Source organism: Lathamus discolor, chromosome 1 (genome assembly GCF_037157495.1).
Source record: "Lathamus discolor isolate bLatDis1 chromosome 1, bLatDis1.hap1, whole genome shotgun sequence".
NCBI lineage: Eukaryota > Metazoa > Chordata > Aves > Psittaciformes > Psittacidae > Lathamus > Lathamus discolor.
The window spans coordinates 113,921,483-113,945,888 of record NC_088884.1 but is presented as its reverse complement, the minus strand read 5'-3'; the positions used below and the strand labels follow the sequence as shown (position 1 = coordinate 113,945,888).

Sequence of the window (24,406 nt, the reverse complement as noted above, 5' to 3'; positions counted from 1 at the left end):
CTTTTCATCTAAAACCACTCTTTCATACCCAACGTGTATCATTTAATAAACTCATTAAATTGATCAATTACCTTAATATCAAAATTCCTCAGCTGTCCTTCCTTCACTTGGAACTAGGGACCATCAGTTTCATAACAATTCATTCCCTCATGGTCTGTTGACTGAAATACTACATAGGAGTAATTCCTTGGACAACATGTTTGTGGTGTTGTGCAGGAGCTGGGATTACTGCGAGCAAACAAGTCTGGAGTGCTTCTGTCTTGAGCCGCACAGGTATCCATGGGATTCTGAAATCTTTCTAGTACATTTAAACATCATGCTTAGGATGACAAAATTACCCCTCTCAGAGATGATGTAGTCTCAGAAAATCTCTGTAGGTTACTGACTGTTAGTATACGCATGAAAAGAAATGTACAACTATGTGGTATTAATTAAAAAATCAGTCTTTTAAAAACCTTTCAATACATTTAAAGCTACTCAAGGGGGAGGATTTTTTTTTTGTTGCTGGTACATAAGTGAAAAGATGGAGAGTGGTCTTAAGCTTTTTCACAAGGTTTGTTTTCTAGTTTTGAAATCTGTCTTGAATACTTTCCTTCCTGCCTAAAACCCAGCTGTGACAGTACACTACTTCCTTCACATTCCAGTCTGTAAATGCCAGGTCAAGAAACAGCCTTCCCTAAATTCATATTTGATACTTGTAGTATAACCATTTTCAGCAGGTAAACAGTTAACTCTTTTAGGAAAACATATTTTCAAATCACCATATCAAATCACCATACCTAAAGCTAAGTTGGTGTTTTGCAAGAAGAGCTGATTAAGGACATCAGCACTTAGCTGTTAATTGTTTACAGCCATAAACTACTTCTATATTTAGCCAAAACCACATTTTAAATCACTGCAGTTTATTTTATAATCTGAAATGAACAGCAAAAATATGGGTGATATTTTAACTGATTCATAAATATTTAAAAGTTTGATGATTTTCAATCATATCTTTCTGCAATCTGTTTCTCATAAATACTGAATTTAGTGACAGGTTATTTTCAGTAAAATAGCACAATTATCATTCTTGTATAAGAACAGTTAAAATAGCACAGAAAATCTTTAAGATTAGGAAGTTCCTTAGTATGATTGATTACCTGAAAGGTACTAATGTATTTCAGAAGCATGCTAGAGCAGTATTTCTATTGCTTCTATTAAGAAATTCTAGCTTCCAGCTTGCCAGTTTGATGTATGTTTCTTCATATGTCTCACGTTTTTCATTGTTATCATAAGGACAAAGCAAATTTGACATCAATATTTACTACTATTCTGCCGAGGCAAGAATATTTGAACACTAACTAGAAAAGAATGCTACTAAGAAAAGATTACTTTAATAAATACTATACTATAAAAAATATCCCAGAGGGCCTTTGCAGAGTTAAAAATGGCATACGGAAAATTTAGGTTTACATAGAAAGTAATACCATTGGCAAGTTTTTACCCGTTAGGAATAATCAGTCAGTCCAGCCAAATTAATGCTACACATCCACTATGATATGACAGAACATCCAAACACTGTTTATGAATATATACACACATACATCTATAAAGAGATGTTTCGTTAGCCACCTTTTTCTCAAACCAGAACTGTGGGAAGAAGAACCAGAAGATAGCCAGTTGTATTTCTCTGTCACTTAAATGGCTCTTATCTATATCCTATACACTCAGTTCTCTGATAATATGGAAGCTGATTCTAACATAATGCACTATAACAGTACAGTATTGACCATTGCTTTTCAATTCTGAATATGTTAGCCTAGCCTGTGCGGAATGACCAACTTGTAATCCCATCAATAATCCTATGATCAAAGCTACCTTCAAAAAAGAATTAATATTTGAACGTCATAAACATATTCCATTTGCAGGCCTAGTGTTCCCCAGAACTAAACCAGCAAAAAAGTAAAACCCTCTGAAGTGCTCTTTCCAACTTCATATAAAAATTCTTCTGACAACTTCATGTTGTGATGACACAGACATACGAAACAGAGATAGAAATAATATTTCTGTATGTCAACGGCAACTTAATAGGCACATACTCCTGGAAACAAATCAAAGCTCCTCTAGGAGGAAAATGTATTTTCAGAACAAATGAAAAGCAACTGGTCAAAACAAGAAAACAGTCGGTTATCTAAAAATAAGTTGCTTCCTTAAGTGACACAATTGAAGGAGACCTTCACATTACTTAGTTACATCAGACTGGAAATCATAACAACCTCCTTCTACATAGGAAATCAAAGATAAAAAATAAAAATTATGTATAGCTCAGTGCAACATCACTAAAAATTAACTACCTTCTTAACATGGACCCCATTAACATGAAGATTTAGGTTAGAGCAAATCCAACTGATATGAGGTAAGACAGCCATGAGGTAAGACAGCCATGAAAAACATGTTAACATATTTTTATTCTTTTTTTAATTAGGAAAGCAGACAAGGAAATACATCAGAAATATCAAGGTAGTATCTAAGTTCAGCTGCATTACTTATAGCTTGAAATCCAGAATGAAAGAGAAGCCTCTGAATTATACAACACCGACATACACCAAAATGAACAGAAAGCATTCCTCATCTAGAAGCATACATTGTGTTCAATTAAAAACATGGAAAGCAATTCCAGCATGTAAGATGAGAATAAACAAGTATAGAAATAGAGATTAAAGATTTACATATGCATTTTCTACTGTTGGTTATTATCAAAGGGGGCAACGTTAGGGAACAGATGACCCCAGTTACTTTATTAGTGTAGTGGGCATTTTCAAATATGTTTTAAAATAACAAACATTGTCTAGAAACAGATAAACTTTAAGACAATTTAGACAACGTAATGTGTAAAGCGTTTATAGGTGAATTAACCTGTCCCGCACAAATGAAAAACAGAGTTTCCACTCTGTACACTTAAGGATTCAGATGTATCACTTCTGGAGTTAGTGCAAGTGCTTCATTTAGATTTCTCTCGTTCAATTCCTTTCATAAATCTTCAGAGGAGCCAGAATGTGGATCAGACTTTAGACTACCCCCACCGTGAGAGCTAAGACATATGAACTGAACACAGGTAAACATGATTTTTAATTTTCAAAGTATGCATTTTGACATCACAGAACATAAACCTTTGACATATAAATCCATCTATCAGGTGCTAATCTTGAACTGGAAACAAGGCAGTGGAAAGAATGGTTCATTCCCTTTCTAGCAATCTGTTGTTTCACAAGAACAAATCTCAAGTTAGTACAGATGATTGGGAAAGCCTAGGGCCATTGGTAAATAATTTCCAAAAGAAAAAGGGGGAAGGAAAGGGTTTTATAGAGTTTCTTAACCTGTATAAAATAAACACAAGAAACTTGAGCAATGCTTTGTCTCTCTGGAAAGCTCCTTTGCAGACTCAAGACATTTATACAATGCATAATGTACCTCGTTCCTCTTTCATAAAGATTTCATAAGTATGTAGCAAAATAAACAGAATGACTGAAGCCTGGGGGAAGTCAGTAAATAGAGTTCATTTCATATGCAAAAACAATAATGAGGAAAGATCAGTTACTGCAGTTCTAATAACAAACAACAGATGGTTCATAACAGAAACTTAAATAACACTGTGTTTCAGGTGAGCAATCCACACAAGGGAATGGAACTTTTCCTCCCACTCCCCTAGATTTTCATTTCACTCTGGAAGTACAAAGGAAGTGCAACAGCATCCTGGCCTTCCCCGTGGTATTTTCTTGCTGCATATGGGCATTGTAGTGATATAGAATGACTGCAAAGGTCCCTAAGCTTCCTCCCTTTCTCAGCAGACACACATAGGGATGCTGGTTGTACCTTTGCAACAAAAAGAGTTCTTGGCATCGAAAGCTTATGAGAATAAAGTTCTGTGCTGTATACAGTCTAAAGGTATAGTGAACAAAATTCACATACCCTTTGCACCTTTCTATCTTATCATTGTACTGAAATAAAAGTCAGCCTGAGCTGAGAATAGGGAGTATTTGCCTCAGATTTCTGTCAAGACCAAAACAGTTTGTGGGAATCTAAGTTATATCAGAGATTTTCTGCCACATTCTCTCACCTGCCTGTTGGCATACTATACGACATTATCTATCTCTTTTTTTATATTTGATTTATTGTTGATTCCATGCAAATTTAATGTTCAGAACAGTAGCTACAGCAACAAGCAAACTTGAGGTGGACAAGAGTTTTTCCTGTTAGGTCTAAAAGCAATTGAACAAATTGACTAACTATATGTTTAGAGAAAGCAATCCTATGTAAAACTGAAAATACATATCTCTTCCAGGTTGCACATATCAAAGCCTTGACTCAACTTTAAAAAAAATCAAATCTCTCTAAAAGTAGCCAAAGAAACAAAAGACAATTAGTACTAATGCCCATGTGTCGTGCACTATTTCCTTCAAATACATATGAAATCGTATTATTAAGCACACTTTGGGCAGGGGGAGAGTCTGGAGATTTATGGATCTATGAAGCAAGTATGAGCTTTATAGTCCTAACACATGTATCCTCTAGCCAAAGTCACAAGAAAGGAGCCAAGAATTTTTTTTGTCTGGCTATAGTACAACTTCAATAGAGGCAACCATTGGAAAAAAAAAATAGACTTGGCAGATCCTGCTTATATGTTTATGATCATCCACTTTCTCACCTTTGCTTATCTATACAATGGCCACAGAAAACTAGCCCTGGCTTCTGAGAATCCCAAGTTCACATACGATTAGTGGCAGCTTTTTCTGTGGAATCAGTTGGTACTAAAATATCCCAAATTATCAGTAGTTTAACTTCTCCATTACATTCAGTAGCTCATTCTTCATAATAAATAAATTTGGATTACAGATCATTTTAGACACTAAAATTTCCTCTATTTTGTGAAACAGCTTGTACAGTTACATTAGGCTTCACTGAACTATGATATCAAACTTTACCATTAGAACCCGATAGCTGGAATAAAAACATAGAATAAAAATTAAACAAAGGTTCCTAAACAAAGGCTCCAAAATACCCACAGCATATTTCTACATTTAATTTCATTCATTTCAATTAATAAAGCTTTCATCGTTTTATGTTCACACATCCTTGCTTGCAAAGTAATCTTTTCCATCTCTATGTGAAATTAAATTGCTTAAGAATAGAGAAAAAATGAACAAAATTAAGTTAGACACAAAGATGCATAGATAGGCATGCATAAAACTGCAAATACGGCTTCCTAATTCTAGTTTGTAATTCATCTATATGTTAAGAAGCATCAGAGAAAAAATGGGTTCAAATCAACCTATTTGTGGTTTCAAATATGAAATAGCCTGTAAATCTGAGCAAGTTACAGATATGTGATTCCTAAGTAAAACACAAGTATCTATATACAAATGAAACCCCAAATAGTGAAATATTTGTAAACAACTGAAGACATATACACACATATAAATGTTTTCTCATGCCCCCAAATACAACTATTGGGATAGACATTAACTAATGTGTGTCTCCTACTAATGAGAAACCATGAAGCTACCTAAAATAGAACACTGCTGCTAATTATATCTTTGTGATCAAAGCATCACCCTGTCTTTTCAGAGACACACACCCCCAATCCCCACCCCCCATGAAGCTGACCTCTCTAGGTGACAAAAAAAAATGGCCTTACATGACTGAACATGGACAATATAACTTAAGAATGCCTCTGAGAGATAGGAAACTTGAAATACTTTATAAAATTGGGTTCCAAGAGATCCTGAAAATCACATGAAAAAAATAACCACTTAAATGGCTGTCTTAAACAAATTCTTTTGTATCTATTTTTTTTCCAAGGACAGAAGAACAATGTTGTCTTTCTTTTGGAATACAACAAACTAAGAGCCGTAAAGGAAAAGAAAGTTACCTGCAATTTTACATGTCAAATATATGTTAATTGCCACATAGTCAAGCATTACCAGCAGACTTTCAATATTTGATGATTTCCCAGGCCTCCACTAAAATGAGGTTGCATTAGATCATAGCTTGAATATGCATATACATAAGAATAAGGTTCATGTGTTAGGAGGGAGGATAATTCACCAACCTTGCATGCATATATCTGGGTCTTTCTTGAGATGGACAAGTGACAAGTGTGTGGCAGCAGCCAGGCTACTGAGCTACTGACCTACTGAGCATGAGCAGTTTGGGGCACATGGAGAAGGCATGGTACATGTAGGAATGCCATCCACACAGGGAAGAAGCTCCCGGTGAGTTTAGGAACATCAAGTGGTGACATCTGAGCAAAGATTTTGCACTACTGCAGTACTGACACTAGTTGCTTTCATTTCAGCCAAACCATCTTCAGATACCTTCATCTTTCAGTGAACTGGGCTCTTGTAGGCATTCACGAGGTCTGGTGTGATTCACCTGCTTTTGTTTAAAAGAAAGAGACTAAGTAACTCAAATCCTAATTATTTCTTAGACTTTTTTTAGGAATCTTTTCAAAGATCATTAACACAGTTTCTCAACGTTGGACATGACAATTAGACAGAGCATTTCAACAGTTAATCAACTGGTGTAAAATAGTAATGAATAAAATTCACACATAATTCCACCCAGATACTCATAACAGTTTAATTAAGCTTTAAATTATTTGAAACACCTCAGTTGGTTCCCTTCATAAAAGTAAATTTCACCCCTTCTGAATTCTTGTGTAAGCATACTTCTTAAAAATGCCACATTTAAAAAGCATTCTTTCTCCCAACAATTGTTTACAGCTTTATATGAAAGATATGTAATCAGAACAGTTTTTATTCTACAGTATTGCATAATGTCTATGTATTCTGATAGTTTTTTTTCTACCAAGGTAAGAGGAAAGCTGTAACTTAATACCCTGAATATATGTAAAATAAAATGTCTCTTCTGGTATATATCAGTTTTCGTTTGTTATTGCACACCTACTAAAAAGGTTTTCCTGTATATTCATAAAAGACTGGGGTTTGAACTTTTAAACAAAGATACTTTATTTGGAGAAACCAAGAAGCTTAAGACAAAAATATTCGGGTCAACATTCTTACCTATGCTTAGACAGAAATCTCTTTAATATAACAGGAATTTCTGAATAAACATTGCAAGAAGTGGTTCTTTATGAAAAAAAAAGTATATGATATGACTAATAAGATTTCTAACTGTGGAATTAAGATACTGTAAGAGTAAAAAAACATCTTTGGACATTATGCAACTGAAGCTTCTTCGATTTTTCTATTCCACAGATTGTGTGAATATTCCCCGTATTCATGTTACGGTAATGCTCTTATTAAAGGTGTGCTTTTACGCAATTCTGAGGAGAAAAAAAACCCACAAAACAAAACACAACACAATAAAGCATCTTTAAGTTCAAGAAGGCAATGAGGTATACATAGAAAATCATTTTAATCACAGTTTTAGGCCACAAATACGTAATACTACATTTAAGACAGAAAATACTCCCAGCTGAACTATGCGATTTGTTAACCAAGTAACATAGAATACCTTCATTTCCTCCCTGAAGATATTCCAGTACCTTTTCCCTAGAATATCCAAACTTAGCTGTGAATTAATTATTCTCAAGACATCTTTAGAAATCCATAGGGTTCCTGTAAAGGCATATACAAACATATAAGTCAACATGTAAAGAATATAACCTTCAGATTCACTGTTTCTCTGTTGCTGAAAACATTGTCCAAATCATTTCAGGAGTCTATAAAATATTGAAATAATTTGAAAAATAACCTCTGCTACCTACTAGGATGTGTTAAACAGACAAGTTTCCTGTTACATTATGAAGACCGTTTTGTACTGTATATTATAGTTAGCTGACTGCCAAATGCAGATTAAGAATAATACATGTTTCTCTGGATGCAGATGCATATAATGACATGGGGATGCACAGCACCTCAACACTAACTCTCAAGCAGATTCAAATGTCACTCCCTGTTTTCCATTTACAAGAACCTCATTACCAATTCTGATATTAAGGAAATCATCAGACATGCGGTAAATGGAAGGCATGACAGCATTATTATATAGACGCTACAATTCTGCTAAAATCTATATTACTAGCTTTTAAGAAGCAAACTATTATTTATAACCCTGAAAAAAATATTAATATTTATGACATTATAAATCTCCATGAAAGCCAGTGCCTACTTACAGAGGAAAAATAATTATAAATATATATATATATATTGATTTATATTTTTATATATATATATATATATACATATATATACATAGTTTGGGTATATATATGTGTGTGTATGTATACACACACATATACACTGTTATGCAGTCTAATCATTTTGCCAAAATTCCATGGAACGCATATCAGAACATCTGAGTCATCAGCTTCATCTTCTCGAATACATCATAAACTCCGCTATGTAATTTACATATTCTAGTATGCCAAGTCATAATAAGTTTTTTGTTGTCAGAAAAATATTTTGGAAGGAACTGCAAACGAACTGAAATACAGGTGGCTTCACACTCATTTAAAAGGCCCTGTTTATTTTCTAAGAAGTTTAAGTAATGCCATTGCTCACAGGAAATTTGAAATTTGGGGGAGGAAACAGACTATGAATAGAAAAGTACAGTTTCCCTACCAGGCTAAATACCAGTCACGCACAGCTGATGGAGAGTTATAAACCACCATCCTCTTCAATGATACGGATTTTTCAGGAAAAACTTTGACAAGTCTGCCAAGCTGCCCCATGAACATAATAATACTTACATGGATTCCTCTGAGCACTGAGTAGTAGTATCATAACAGCTGCAGACACTGCCCAAGAAAGCCAAAGAAACTGTGGTAGTTGGATGCCAAATTTATCTGAGGAACCTGAAAGTTCAGTGCTCCATATGTCCCCCTCATAGCATGAAAAGTAAAACAGGACCTTATGCTAACTCCCAAGGAGATTTGCATGCATCTGCCAGACTACTTTTTTTGCCTATTTGCCAGACTACTTGTCCTTTGATGACATTTGATGTATTATTATCTAATAGAGCCGCTATCCAAAAGTCATCTCTCGTATGCTGTAGGTGACAATTACCTAATGAAAGGATACAAAACGATTTTAAAATTAAAATTTATGTGTACTAGTCTATTAAAATTTAATCAAGATATCCTGTTACAGACCTTTAACATGCACTAGACAGCAGTCAATCTCTTCGGCACCTGCAGAAGAAATGTGTCAGCCTTGAAACAGAAACACAAATGTGTAAATGGATTGCGCAACACTTGTGCAAAAACACCAGAAGATGATCCAGACTGGACATTATCTTTCAGAAACAGAAAAAATGAATCTGAAGTTTTAGAAAAATTCCCAAAACTCCAATAAACAAAAATTTGATGACTGCACTTCTTTTGTTTGTTTGTTTGTTTTTAAAATATATGCTGAAAGCTATACATACAAAACATACATTATTCTCAAAGAAGTTTATTAATGCAAAATAGAGCAAAGGAAACAAACAAACAAAAAAAAGAACAGAAACAACTATCCAGGTTTTTTCCTCTCATTATCCTTTTTTTTAATAACAAGCTGTCTACCATTACATGTAACAACTGCACAAACCTCAAACAAGTTTAACCGTAAGAATATCCTGGAGAAAAAAAATAATAAATATGACTGTTTATTCTATTATAATACTTAACATATGTTGAGGAAATTAATTAGAAATACATTTAAAAGTTACTTAAAAACAGAAAATTAACAACTAGTAACAATGTAGAGCTGGTATTTGCACAAATAACTGTTTTCAGAATGGCATTCTGGTAAATTACACCAATTTTTGTCAAACTTCTTATTAATTTTATTAATAATGTCATACTTTTTCATATTGAAAATCATCTATAGGTAATAAACACACAATGGGAAGATCTGTTAAAAGTCTCTTTTCAGAATTTAATCATACTCTCCAAAATAACAGAGTAAAAGTTAGTAAACCAGTGAAGAAAAAGAACTAAATTTAATAGCTTGTATCAAATGGTTAGGCATTTTTTGAATAAACGGAAACTGTGACTAAAAAGAGGTACATAGGAAGGAAAATGGAGAATGTAATCACCATAATGCAGCACATCAGTGGTCCATCTAGTCCAGCACTCTGTCTTCAGAAACATGCATGAAAAATGCTTACTGAAGCAAACAGGACATGCATAAACCATCAGCTGCCTTCAGCAAATGTTTTATAAAATCAGAACTGACTTTACATTAGTCGTATTTAAAAAGGGCATGCGCAGATCCATCTCAAAATACTCTTAAAGAGTAAGTGCGTTCAATTCTGCAATTATCTTTTCTGCAAATTTTTATCTTTTCTGCTTCTTTTGTATTTTGGGAAGGAGCGTATTCCCTACCCCTCCTTGGCATTCAAGCTGAATCTACTGTTTATTAGTATATTTTGTGAGCTTATTTTTAAAACTTTGTCTTGCAACAACTTAGAAACATAACAAAATTGAGAGCAGCATCACATGAATTGCTCCTTCATGAAGACTGAGATTACTTTCTGCTTTCTCATGAATATTTCTTATTTCTGTACCTGTAATTCAGCTATTTGTTCTAGTCCCTTATGAGCACACACATCTCTACTTTATAAAACAGACGGAATAATTTATGAATTAACATGCAGTTACTGAATCATTATTAAAATAATCCTGTAGAAAATTACTGAATGCAAAGCTTACCATTAAGACACAAGAACAAATTTAACTACTGGATTCCAGTGCAGAAGCCAGAGGAAGGAAAAACAGCAAAATTATGGTGATAGAAAGTACACTGAGAGAGAATTCAAAGCAACAAAAAGTTACTGAAATCGACATTTTCAAAGTTTTGTAACCAGTCTGTCAAGTCAAAGGGACAGAGAACAACAGAACAGTACAATCATTCATCAGAAGCTCATTTCAACATGGTGACACTCCACAAATCCGTGCAAGGGACTGTGTGATACAGGGCACATGCCCTGTTCTTTCTAAACCTCACATTCCCAGGATCCCAGCCCTGAAAGCTACACTCAACCTTTCACACTTGCCACCTTCTAATCATAATCTTACTTGTGTTCACAGATTCGCTTCTCATTTGGGGATGTTCTTCACTTTGTTGACTAACTGGGTACTTGGCTTTCATGATTTCGCTCCAGACCCTTACATGGCGTCTCTAAGCTAATATAGACGAGATCTATTTTATATTCTATTTAATACCAAAATAATTGTTCTAATGGTAACAAAAGCATCACTTGTGACTAGCCCTTATGAGAGTCTATCTGACACTAGCACACAAAAGACAATTTAAAGAATGATTCAACATTAAAACATAACAAGGAATTGAAAATATGACGGCCATTAGACCAAAATTAAAATTCTCATGAAGATAAACTTCACTTTCTACTGCTTGCCGAAAAATTATCTTCTCATTTAGTTTTTCTGATAATATTTTCATTTTCAGGAAAAAAACTAACAGAGTGAAGATTCATCAACAGTATTTATTATGCCAGAAAATCAAGATATTTTAATAAGTTACTAGAGTATATAAGTGATATTTTAGATTAAAGTAAAAGGATAGAAAAATGTTTCACATGTCAAGCATTTGTTGAATTCACTGTATTAATTGGGGGTGGTTTTTTTTCAATTCTAATTATCAATTAAATGTTCAACTATTTTACACAATCATTTTGAATATAAGTGGCTATTTTGGCTTCATTGGCCAAGAACTGGAGAAAGAAGAAACTTGGTTATTTGCATGACAGATGTCTAAATGCTATACCATGCACTAAATGTTGGTCCCCTTTCCTCAGATACTTAATAGTATCTCCTCTTTTATGATTGTCACTCAGTTGATCTAGCATTATGTTACTGTGGCCATTCAGTTGCACAACTGACTCATAAAAGGAGGTGATGGGTCTCTTCAGGCCTATTATAAACTGTGTTTGGTGAATGATGTGTGCCAGTTGGGGGTACTGCCTTGCTGCATGGGAAGGCATCATCCTTAACTCATGGACAGCTGAATTTTGATATGACATTATGAGACGGACTGAATGAGTTCTTTGTTGACATACCAGGAAGTCAGGAAGGAAAATTGATCTATTTTTTAAACAGACCATTCCCTCACTAGAAAATGCTTGTGCAGCACCTTCTCTAAACAAAATAGTATTTATTCTCAAAAGCAAAGAAACTGGGGCTCTATTCTACAGCAAGTAGCATTCAGTTAGTCTCATATGCCTAATGGGTGAAAGTATATGAAAAATATAAGATCCACAGTAAGAAAATTTTGCAATTTCCTTTTATTCAGACCCAACTTCAATTTCATACTTGTGTGACAAAAGCCTATGTTTGCAGTTAGAGTGAAATACCACTGTATGTGTTCTACCACAGAATTCTGACAGAAAAGACTTTTTGTATTACAGTTTTCAAGTCCAGCCCTGAAAAACTTCTTTAATTTGTGTGGGTTTCCCCCCACTCCCCACCCCCACCCCCCCCCCCTCCCCCACCTACTGGCCCCCAGTTGTTCCACTCTCAGAAAAAAATAAATAAATAAATAAAACAATCAGAAACTTACTTTATGCACTTACCAATGAATAGCGTGGGACTTCAAACTGTTCTCAAGTGTAATAAATCATGTGATATGCAGTGTTCTAATACTTCTGTAGTCCTATTACATTCCAGCAAATCTTCATTGTAAAGATCACACAAAAAGAATAATAAATTTTTTTGTAAATGAACACTGCTTTGGTGGCAGTAGGAATCCCAAATTTCAAGTTCATTATTAAAGGAAACTCATTACCATTAACAGTTTTTATGTATGTTCTCAGTATGTACTCAATCTACTGAATCCGCTCAAAGCAGCTAAGGAATCAGAAAGGGCATTAATACAAAACCATGTTTTCTTCCTCTTCTGTGCTTTCAGATGTTGTAAGCATAAGAACTGTTAATATCTACGCCCAACTTAGGCCACAAATGAATAACGGTTCCACTATCGTATGCTATTCAAGAGGGCTAGCAAATGGAAAAGTATTTTTACTTCCTTATTCAAAGTAGGTAAAAGGTGGACACAATCTGAATTTCAGACTACATGACAAATCTAGTGCTGATGGCCAGTGTTCATTAAGGCAGAAGTCACAAAACCATATATGTTTTCCTTCATGGTCTTGCTCTCTGGTCTCCACTTATTTTTCAGACCTACAAAATGTTCAAAACCATCATTATGCTCATGGGAAAACTGTGACTGGCTAATGATAACAATTTTGTAAGGCTGAAGGAAAAAACGTGTTAGATGATGCTTATATGAATGAAGACATTTCCTCCAATGCATAGACAGGCAAAACCAGTCTTACAAGGAATGGTGAAGTTACTTGGCTTGGCACTGCTAGCACAAAGAGCTAACCAAATTTAATGGGATCTTGTTCATTATAATGAGCTTCAGCTAATTCCATCCTTCAGAAACCTTCATTTATCTAACTTACAAAGGATATGTTAAACAAAGGCACTTCACAATATTAGTGCAATTTAAATCAAATGCACTAGAGAAAATTGCCTAATACAATTTTCTAAACCATTTAGTATTATGAACTAGGAACTAAAAGAGAAAATTACATTTTATGATTTGTAGGCTACTGAAAACACTCTGCACCTGAATTCACACAATCTGCATTACCTTGCTATTCTCTCAGTGGTAAAAGACCTTAATAAACCAGAGAACCAGAAATAATATTCTGTGAATTAAGCAGAAAATATATGCTAAGTCCCCCTGAATTTGCATGAGCAAGAAACTATCTCCTCAAACTTTGGCACCTGAGCCAGGGAACTCACTTCTCACTTTAGCTTAGTTTATTTCAAGTTTTTCAAAAGCAAAACATACATCTGGACCAATATCTGGAGACATTAGTAGCATTTTTATTACTTGCCTGATGTTTGCCAAAAATGCCATGAATGTGATTGAGGCAAAATCTCTCCACCTGAAAAATAAATATATGTTCTTGAGCAAATATATTTTCAGGAACTGAAGAATTACACAAATACCAAAATGAATAGCTTTATTCTATTAATTGCTGTAGAAATAATTTTATTATTTTATACTTTTTTCTTCCCTTGTGTGTTTTGTTGCTTTTTAGCAGAAAATTACTGGGATTTCATATGTTAAATTAGACGACCGTAAAGCTTAAAATATGTTAAACTATACCACTTCAAATAGATGCTGAATTCAGAATCTACTCTATACACCAATAGGAATTAAGGTCAAATCGACATAGGCTAATCTGCTAATATCAATTCATTACAGTCCTCATAAAACAACCAACTAATTGTAGAAGTACAAGAAATAAAATTTATGAAATTGTGTGTTTGTAGTCTTTTTCTGACAGTACTTTATCAAATGCAGCAGAGTTCGATATTTCAAACTATAAACTTAAAAGTGCATTGCAGATATTCTTACGACTTTCACTTACACAGTGATGACTATTTCCCCATTCCCAAACCTCAGAAAGGTTTTTCTAGACCTTTAGAATGTCAGAAAGATTGAAAATCACCAAAGTAGCTGTATCTCAGCTAAAGAAAAAGGATCTGCTAGTTTAGGGATTTACAGAACTCTCTAGGAAGAGTGGTACAGAAAAGAAGGCAAAATTGCCGAATGTAATTCTATATATAAGGTCAAGAGAAAATTGAGGTCAGTGAACATCCTTTTATTTTTTCCTAAAACAAGACCTATGAGGGAAAAACAGTTATTAAATCATGTTATGTTGGCCAACAAAGATAACAAATAAATACTGCATACTTCAGCTTTTTCCTGGATAGAAAGATTAACAGTTTCACACTTAGATTTCCTCTCTCTTTTATGGGATCTGGATTCCATAAAAGTGCTAAGTCTGTCCAGGGATTTGGAGAACTGGCATATAAATTGTGGAATAAAAATAAAGTTCCCTAAGTATGCAGCTGTAACAAATACATCACTGATTATAGATGACAGGCATTCCAGCAGTCTGATACAGTGGAAAACATAAGCAAAGTCATTTTGTACTATGTATGGGATATATGTGAAAAGGCAGTGGAAAGGAAAATGCAGAGAACATCTTAGTCATTCTAAGCTTTCTTAAGTAGCATCTTCATAGAAATAGAGGACAGACACAAGAAAAAGTGACTGATAAACTTGTGTTGCTATAGCAATTAGTCATATCAATAGCAACATATTAAACATTTGCAATAAAATATTTACACAACAAAACATATCAAAGTACATCATGTCAGTTCCTATTTTAAAGTCCTAAGTACTGAAGGTGGAAAAATAAAAGTAGCCATCAGAAGAGGTTTTATCAAAACTTCAAAACTCTAGAGCTTAAAAAGACAGTTCAAAGGCTAAAATAAATTATAACCCTTAACATTTGGTGCTCTGTATGAATAATGGCACACATTTTATGAGACCAACACATTTAGTAAGACAGTAGCAAGGAAAGCAATTGTGCAAATTATTTGTAGTACCACCACATTTAATGAGAATGTAGCAAAAAAAGCAACTTTGTGAAAATGAGGTAAAAACTGCAAGTTATTCAAAAGCCTGTAGGCAAAAATTACTATGCAATTTTTCTGTTCATCTGCATGCATTTTTTCCTTTGTCTTCTAGCTTTTGTACTGATTTCTTTTTTAATCTTATTAAGTATGTATTTAAACACTTTCATTTCGCTTTAAACACCTAGAAATTGCCACATTTATCACTCTGAGTTTTAAAAGGGAATTAACAAGATAGCTAAAGTAGTAATTATGGCTATTTCTCTCTAATAAAAAAAAATACTGCCCACATGCGCAATATACTTCATCCAAGAGTCTCAAAGATGCTTTAGGGTCAGACTCTGCAGAGATGTGAAAGTTGGGGTACATTATGTCATATGAAATACGTATTAAAAAATCTGGCATCTATTGCATGCCCAAGTGTAAAACAGTATGGGCTGCAGTAAAAAGCGACAAATAGGACTCTAAGATGACAGATGTCTCAATTAAGAAGTCTGCTGTGTCATAAATTCCTTTCCTATGGTGTTCTCAGAAGGTTGCCCTGTTCAAAACTCTTAACAAACTCTATCTACAGAGTTCTCAGAACACAGACTGGAAAACCTCAAGCACAGCTATTTGTATTGAACATGGGAATTCACAGCTTGTGTACTACATGAGCTGAATTAACATTTTCTGAAGAAAGCTGTAGAGCAGAAGGAGGATGCCAGAACTGGCACTTTTCAACATTTGCAGGAAGAGAAAGCATGTTTATAAAAATGCAGTGTAAAATCATGCTGCACAAAACAAGGGCAAGATATTTATCATCAGTGCTCAAACCCCACTGATTTCTAACAATCTTACTATGCATTGGAGGAGGGAAGTATTTAGTCAAAAGTAACCAGGGAAGGCATACTACGAGCTGGTGATTTGAATGCTTCTAAAAGGGAAAATACATGTAGAAATACCCAGTTAATGACAAGAAATGGTTTTTTTTTTACTCTCTCCTTCACCCTTCCTCTTTAACTATCCAGAAACTAAGCAACAGACCAAAAAGCACCTCCATCTGCAATAAAGAGTGTGAATGCCAGCATGTTGAGCTAAAGTGAGCGTAGGAATACAAATACAATTGTAAAACATAAACTTGACCTCACAGTGACCCTCTGCAAAAGGGAGTATCTAGTGCAAAATGTACAGTTTCAGTTCCAATCAAAACATCATCAAGCCTAGCTAAATTGGATCTGACTGAAAAGTGAAAATAAAGATAGCCCTATTTTTTAATTGAAGAAACATCTCTGACATGTACGAAATGGGTCTCCATATCTTTTGCAATATATAAAATACTCATCTGAGTTTTTAGTTCAGAATCATCTAGCAATGGATGAAAAGTAGATGTCCAAATTGATTTTATCTGATTCAACAACGGTGTTAAGGTCCTCATATATTTTTGGATTCACGTAAGGTCACTGAATTAAGAAGAGAATTTCTCAGGTGAAATCATCATATGTAAGGGATGTTTGGAGTAAATGACAGGCTGTAAAAGTACCAGTTAAATATCATTGCCACTAGCCATAAATAAACCTGTGTGTAACAGGCAACCAGCTCTTTAGCACAACAGTAGCTAAAACTTTTTGTATAAGTTTAACTATACAGTAGAAAACAAAACTGTGTTGAAATCAGAAATAAATTACCCAAATACTAAAGAGATATATATTACGCATTTGTGTTATGTTGCTTCTACAAAATCGCAGATTAAATGCCATAGCAGAAGTATCAGATTTTATTTAGAATCGGGATTGGAATTAAAGCTGCATATGAAAAAAAAAATCCTCATTATGAAATTTGTAATCCGTGTGTGATCTATAAATATACATCCAGAATAATTTAGATTTTACTTTTCAATTGAAATTGATTCAAATAATTGTCTTTGATTATGCAGACCTAAAACCACCACACGAATATTCTTTTCTAATTACTAAAGTGGATGTCCTATGTTCATTTTATCTTGATTATTTGCTTGAATAACTGTTACTGATGACCCAGATACCTGCATTCTAAAATGTCTGACGCCAGTACATTCCATGGTGAGAGAACAGTTGCCTGTGTCTACAGTCTTAGCTCTTTTAAAAAATTTCTTTCAATACTTAAATAAATCCAAAATAATCCTTCATGATCAAATTCATGAAGTATTTTCACAGCCTAAAACAGCAACTTCTTTGTGTTTGGGCTTTTTTATTGGAGCACACTCAAACCAGATGTTCAGGTTTCAGAAAAAAAGACTTCTTGAAGAAAAGGAACATTTTCTTTTTTCATGATAGCACAAAACAAGGTATGAAACAGTACTTTGGTTCAGAAGAGGTTAGTTTTTACTCAGTTTCCCTATACTGATTCCTGTTCTTTCCAATATAAAGTTAGCATTCATTTACATCTACAGCAGAATGACAAACTAATTCTGTGGGATATTAACACTAGCTAAATACCTAGACTTTCATTGCATATGCAGAAAACATTAATCTATTTTCCAGATGTACAGTATATAATGAAAGCCCCTGAATACTTCACTACATTTTTCATTGAAGACTTAAGAGCAAAATGAAATGTTATTATAGGATAATATTATGACTTCATCGCTTTTACAGAACATAAATACAATAATGTTTATATACTGAAAAGACATTGTGATAAATTCTAAGCACATAAATGTATATTGGGTACATAAATCAAGTGTGATATAATTTATATAAAGCTACTTTAATTAAAACTTGTCAAATGCACGACTGAAACATATTTTGTAATTAATAATAGAGCATTTTCAAGCATTTAGCTTCTTTATTTATCTAAATCCGAAGATAGCAAGGTGCTTCAAGGCAAAAATAAGGCCCACCAATGAGACTAGTATTGATTTCCTCAAAACTACTCACATGTTCAATAATAAGCATGTGCTTAAGTGTTTTGCTGGGTCACAGCCCAATTGCCCAAATATGCCACTATTAATCACGTTATGAAAGCAATTACTACAGGTTTAGCTTCATTAACTTGAAATCTGAGAAAAGTCAAGATTATATAGGGAGACATCCAGTAGTCATTCCAAGGCCATTCCACAATATGCACTTTCTCCTATACGTATATATCTAGCAAGAAACACAGTTCTTTTAGGTTTGTAATGTATGCAAAATAATTATCAGTGGGGAAACAAAACTGCAAGCCAGACTTAGAGTAGCAATACACCGCCTCAATGGTTACCTTGTTTTATGGACAATACTGAAAGAGCGGCATAATAAAAGACAATATACTTCTGAATCAACCAGTGGCTGGTTTTATTTCCAATATAATAAAACCATCAAAATTTGTGAAGACTATTCTTTAGTCATAAAAGATCATAGCCTACATATATAAAAATAATTACTTTTATGTAAGACAAATGATGCTTTGTCTGTGTAAAGGATTCAAACAGAACTGAAAAGTTGTTCAACCAGTAACATTACTGCAGGATTTAATATGTTTATGTCCATACTTCGTACTCTTGACAATTTATACCTTCCGACTTTGACTTCACTCATTGAAATTATGTTTTAGTACTGTTACAGGGGAAAATAATGTTATTAGGCAATCACTGTACTGTCTTCCTAGAGTGAGTAACTATGAACATTTTTTTACCTCATACCTATTCAGCAGCTGCAAATTACAAGAATTGTTCATCATTGGCAATCGGACATTTGATCATAATCTAAAACAATAACGACATCTCAAGCAACATTAGAAAGACATGAACTTCCCTGATGTTAATGTTTCTATCACATTAAATTAACACTAAGTGCCACCACTTCAAGATTCTCTGTGTCCAGAACTAGATCCACAAACACAGACTTGAGGACTGGACTGTCAATGGCACGAATAGGGAAAGGTGGACATTTAAAAATGTGATTCAGCATAGGGCATTGGCAGGGAAGAAGACATCAAGTCGGCTGATCAGAAGCACACAAAATTAGGTATACACACAAGACTGCAACACTATTTCCTTCAACATTGTACTTCAAGCATGCCTTTGCAGTGAAAAGGCTCCAAAGAGTGCAAAAGGTGCAAAGAGGTGCTGCAAGCAGTGGTAAGCTTGCTCACCATTATATAAAGTATTCAAATAAAGAATTTGACCAGGAAGTGGTAAAGCTGGATTCTTTTCCCTGTCTCAAGAGCTGGGACAACAAACCCAGGATTTCCTTCAGCCAGGAGGAGGTCTTGTGCATTGTCCTGCCCCTAATTTTTCTATGTTTCATTAATCTGGTATTTTTCCCAGTACAGTGTCTTAGTTTAAGCAAGACTCCCTTCCCCTACATGCCTCTCTTGGGTGGTCCCTTGGTCCCGGAAATTGAGGTATTTGCTATTAGGTGAGTGCTCTCTCTAACCTTTACACTATCACATAAAAGACAGCCTACATCTTCATTGCACCTACTTCACATGCGCTTAGCAAGACTGGGTTCAGTCCTTGGACACCTCACTTCAATAGAATCTTCTATTCCAGCTCTAGCTATCTACATATAGAGATAATTTTTTTTCAATCAGTTAAATGGACAACAGCATTCTCTTCCTTGGTCATCTCTGCCAAATCAACAAAGGAAGAGTTAGCAAATTGAACTGATGGCAATTTAAATATGTGATGCTAGGCTATTCTGCTGGTAAAAAAAATAATAGACCAAATTGTTATTATTCCTAGTCCTGTCATACAGATTTGGGAACAAAATCAACTTCATAAAACAGCAGCCACAGCTGTTTTCCACAAAGCACATGAATATTTCCTTTTAATAGCCCTGGACATACTAGGCACACAAAGAGAAATGAAAAGGTACAGAAAGAAGATAGCTGCACATTAACTGTCCTCTCAGCACATGCCCACATCAGCCCCAAAGCTCAGCCCATTCTTGCCAGCAAACGCTATCTCTTTCCTTCCCTGACACATATTACTGTCTTCAAATGTGAGGCAGTTAAGTCTTCTAACAACATGCTTATGAAACTCCAGATTGCTCACAATGAATGTGGATACATTTACTAATAAAGCACTTTGAAAACTTCCAATGTGAAAACCAGTTAAACTGGATGCTGAACAGTTAAAAAGTCACCTCTTACACATTCCTAAACCCAAATTTTTCAAAGCAAGCTTGCTAAAACCAGGTGCAGCCTTTAATGTGTCTGGTAACTGCACATAGCTTTTGAAAATCAACAGTATTATGAGAGTTTGCCTTTCTTAAAACCATGTTTTGGAGATCTGTCAAAAACTTCCTTGGGATACTCTTGCTTCAGCAATGGCATTTTTTGCTTTCCTAATCCTCATAGTACCTGCAATCAAAACTGACCTGTGAAACATTAGGTATACTCTCATATCCTCTAGGTGCCTGTGAGTAACAGATTGAGGAGCCTTATTAGTGTTCTGGTTGCCCAGTGTTTAGCTTCATCAGTTACGTGAGGAACACATTGATGTCAGACAGTACATTGAAATCACGTAATCTAAAACCAGGTTAATATAAAAATATTTACTTTTGACATCCAGATAGACTGAAGAATTAAAAATGCTTTACAGAAGAGTTAAAGACATGAATGAAAAATCAGGGTTAGTTCATTTACACTGAGATCAGAACTGGAAGTCTGGTTAGAAATCTCTGCTCATATTCAGTTATTTTGATCTTTTTTCTTCCTTGCATCCCCTAACAAATAACTGTTTCTTCCTGCATGTCCCTGCATCTTCAGTTCATACCACAGAGGAAACCCTGATCTGGTGAGAAAGATTTTATAGTTATACCCTTTGGGAGGATTCTCCAGAAATCCCAATAGGACTGATCCCCCCTTTGCCCAAACCTACTTACCTTAAACACATTCAGGAAAAGATTTTTTACTTCCCTCCTTCCTCCCACCCTTCTTTGAAGCTGCAATAGCTGTATTAGCTGGCTAGCTGTTACCTTCTGTGCTTGACTGGCCTTCGCTCAGCAAGCTCTCCCTCGGCTGGCTAACTCTTCAATGTTAACACCTCCCTTCACCTACACTTTGTATGAATTTACACTTACATACATTAATAAACTAATTTGGAATATGTACAAGATATTTCTATTACTGTGTCACTATAGATGACTGGCTCAGTTGATTAAGATCAGACACAATAACATCAATCAGTTCAGACGACTTGCAAAACCTGTCTTCAAGGGATACTTAAAAAATGGCACAATACCAAACAGGGCAGCTCAAATATTTGGTTTCCTCCACTTTCACAGTTCAATATGATCACTCTGCTTCTCAGAGTAAGATGAAACATAGAGCAGCATACTACCGAGCTTTTAATACACAGCCTAAACCCTATTAAAATGCTTATTTGTGACATGATACCATAACAAAAGCTCAACTCTACAAAATCAAATAAAAACACATGGGATGTTCCTGTGAAGCCTTATACTCTGTAATAATAGAGTTATGTTCCACAGGAAAATGAGAAATGTAAGGAAAAAGCAGAGTACTGTAATCAGATGACAGTGTACAAACAAACTCATTTGTTCTATAGGAAAAAAGGAGAAAAAATACCCTTGAAAATTTGATCTTGTGTAGCCAGGAAGGACTAGTGCCAAGTACAACAGGCATTGACGCTTCATTTCAGAAGTATTCCTTTTACTCAGTACCAAGCCAATCCTTCTGTACAGTCCTCACATGCTGGGTTTGTTAGACTAAAAATAATTAATGAACTCGAAGTACTTTGAAACAGACGTACATCTTATTTTTCTGAGTAGCTGGATATAAGGGTTTTTCCAGGAATAGATATGTTTATTCCATTTACTTGGCTAAATTCCAGCTTTCAATAATGACAATGTTCTCATCTACAGTTTTAAAATTCTTCTGTAATGTCTGAGAAAGTCTGTCCTACCACTGAGTGAGAAATGTCTGCATTTTAACATAGAGAAATTAACCAGGTTCTGTAAAACTGTTACATAGAGCAATTCAACAGTGCAGCATTTCTGAACAGACTGTAGATCTGCCTTGTACGTCCTGTCCTTCCCTCTTTCCCCAGGACTCTTTGCCTTTCAAAGTATGTTCTTGTGCCAGAATAAATCCACAAACGCTGTAGCCAAAGAAAGAAACTGTGCTGACTTCAAGATATACAGGACAAACAAAAAGCCAACAAAGTCCACCAAAGCAAACAAATCCCAAAGACTGAGAAGGTATATATCCTTCTGGAGAAAACTTCTGTTGTCAAAGAACAAAACCAGGATGTTTGATTCACTTCTCTTATTGATACATGTTTGAAGAAAGCAGATGGAACTACAAAGACCTTGGGTTTATTTATGCTGTGCTGCTGGCCTGACAGATAGCTGTGGGCAAGTCAGAGTAGTCTCAGTTGTGGTGAAGCAAACCTAGAATAGCTCAGGATTGTAGACACATTTGTATCAGGCTAAAATAAACCCCACTATTTTGATATTTGGTGTATTAAATAGCCCATCTTACACCTGTAAGAAATCAAGAACAACACTTTCAGTCATATGATTTCATTTTAATTAGTCCTGCAGAGATCCGGGAGTTGAACTCAATGTCCTTACAGGTTCCTTCCAACTTGAGATACTCTATGCAGCACAATGGATACATTTATACACCCACAATTTTAACCATTTTCTGATTATCTGCTTTAAAATAAATTTACTTCAAAAGCTATTTTCATGGTTATATTATATTGGTTCTTGTCAGATATTAAATGTATGTATTTGTCCTAGGTTCAGCTGAGTTAGCAGCTGGGCTTAAACCATGACAATATTAAATCAACTTCTGACTGAAAACCCATCATTAAAATAGTCACTAATATTTAAACTGTTTACATGCCAGTAAAACTTGGATAGCAACTTAGTTAAGCTCCTTTTTGATTCTAAATTATAAGAGTCTATCCGAGGTAGCTGGACACTGAGAGAGCATAAATACCTTCTCTGAAAGGAATCTACTCATTCAGTTTGACAGTTAGTTGCAGGTGATGCCATTCAAGTAATTAAAAGAAAAAAATATTGAAGAAATATTCACAATATGATGTTGACAGATGGCTGCGTAATGACGAAAAATAAAAAAAATGGGAAGGGAAAAAATATCCACCAATACTACTGAAAAAATACATTTATCACTGCATAAACTCCTTAATTTAAACACCGAATTTTGCTAGTAATTTTGTTAACATTTGCTCTGTGGTTAACTTGTGGCTCACGTGAATTTTACTTTACATATTCTTGTATTAAATAGTTGTCAGGACTCTATAATCCATAGACTATAATATAAAATTATCTTTATTTTTAGATCATAAAATATTTAAATCAAAGAAGAAAATTTTAGAGCATGAAATTCAGCATACACAAAATATCTTCACAATAACTTCCAATGAATTATACAGATGATACAGCAGCACTATTTCTAATAGATCTCTCTGTAAAATGCAAGAACTCAAAGAGCCTATTTCATCTGATTTATTAATATCTTAGAACTACTATTAATGTTGAAATAAAACAGTTTTAGTTATTATTACCATATATCAATTTGCTACAATAATATACCAGAAGAAACTTGAGCCGCTGTCATAAAACTTCCATTATGTTAGAAATCTATTAGCAATGATCGACTGAAAAAAAAGTAGCTCAATTTTCAGCAAACAACATAATTTACTTTACAATACATTGAAAAGCTGACATCACCTTGAAGGCTGGTATTATCTTCCTTCTTCTGTCACTGCTGATTATAGGGAACAAACTCCAGCCAAGCAATGCTGGTGGTTTTATTTATGCTTACCCTTACATGGTTACTATGTATTTTAACTTTTCTCACCAGAAGATGGATTGACAGCCTCTGGGAAAGCCAGAAACACCAATTTCCTGATTTCAGACATAAAAACTGCATTCATTTTCCCCTTATTCTCAGTTTATTCCCATG

General features: G+C 34.6%; 1 long non-coding RNA gene across 2 annotated transcripts in view; it reads right to left on the bottom strand.

The window, feature by feature from the left end:
- Positions 1-2,467: 2,467 nt before the first annotated feature.
- Positions 2,468-24,406, bottom strand: part of LOC136007318 (uncharacterized) — a 189,867-nt gene continuing 167,928 nt past the window's right edge. For both annotated transcript variants that reach the window (XR_010609616.1, XR_010609617.1), the window contains 5 exons: positions 13,909-13,959; positions 12,577-12,675; positions 9,155-9,214; positions 7,516-7,619; positions 2,468-6,414 (listed from right to left, as the gene is read on the bottom strand). This is a non-coding gene — a long non-coding RNA (uncharacterized LOC136007318). The remainder of the gene's footprint in view (positions 6,415-7,515; positions 7,620-9,154; positions 9,215-12,576; positions 12,676-13,908; positions 13,960-24,406) is intronic.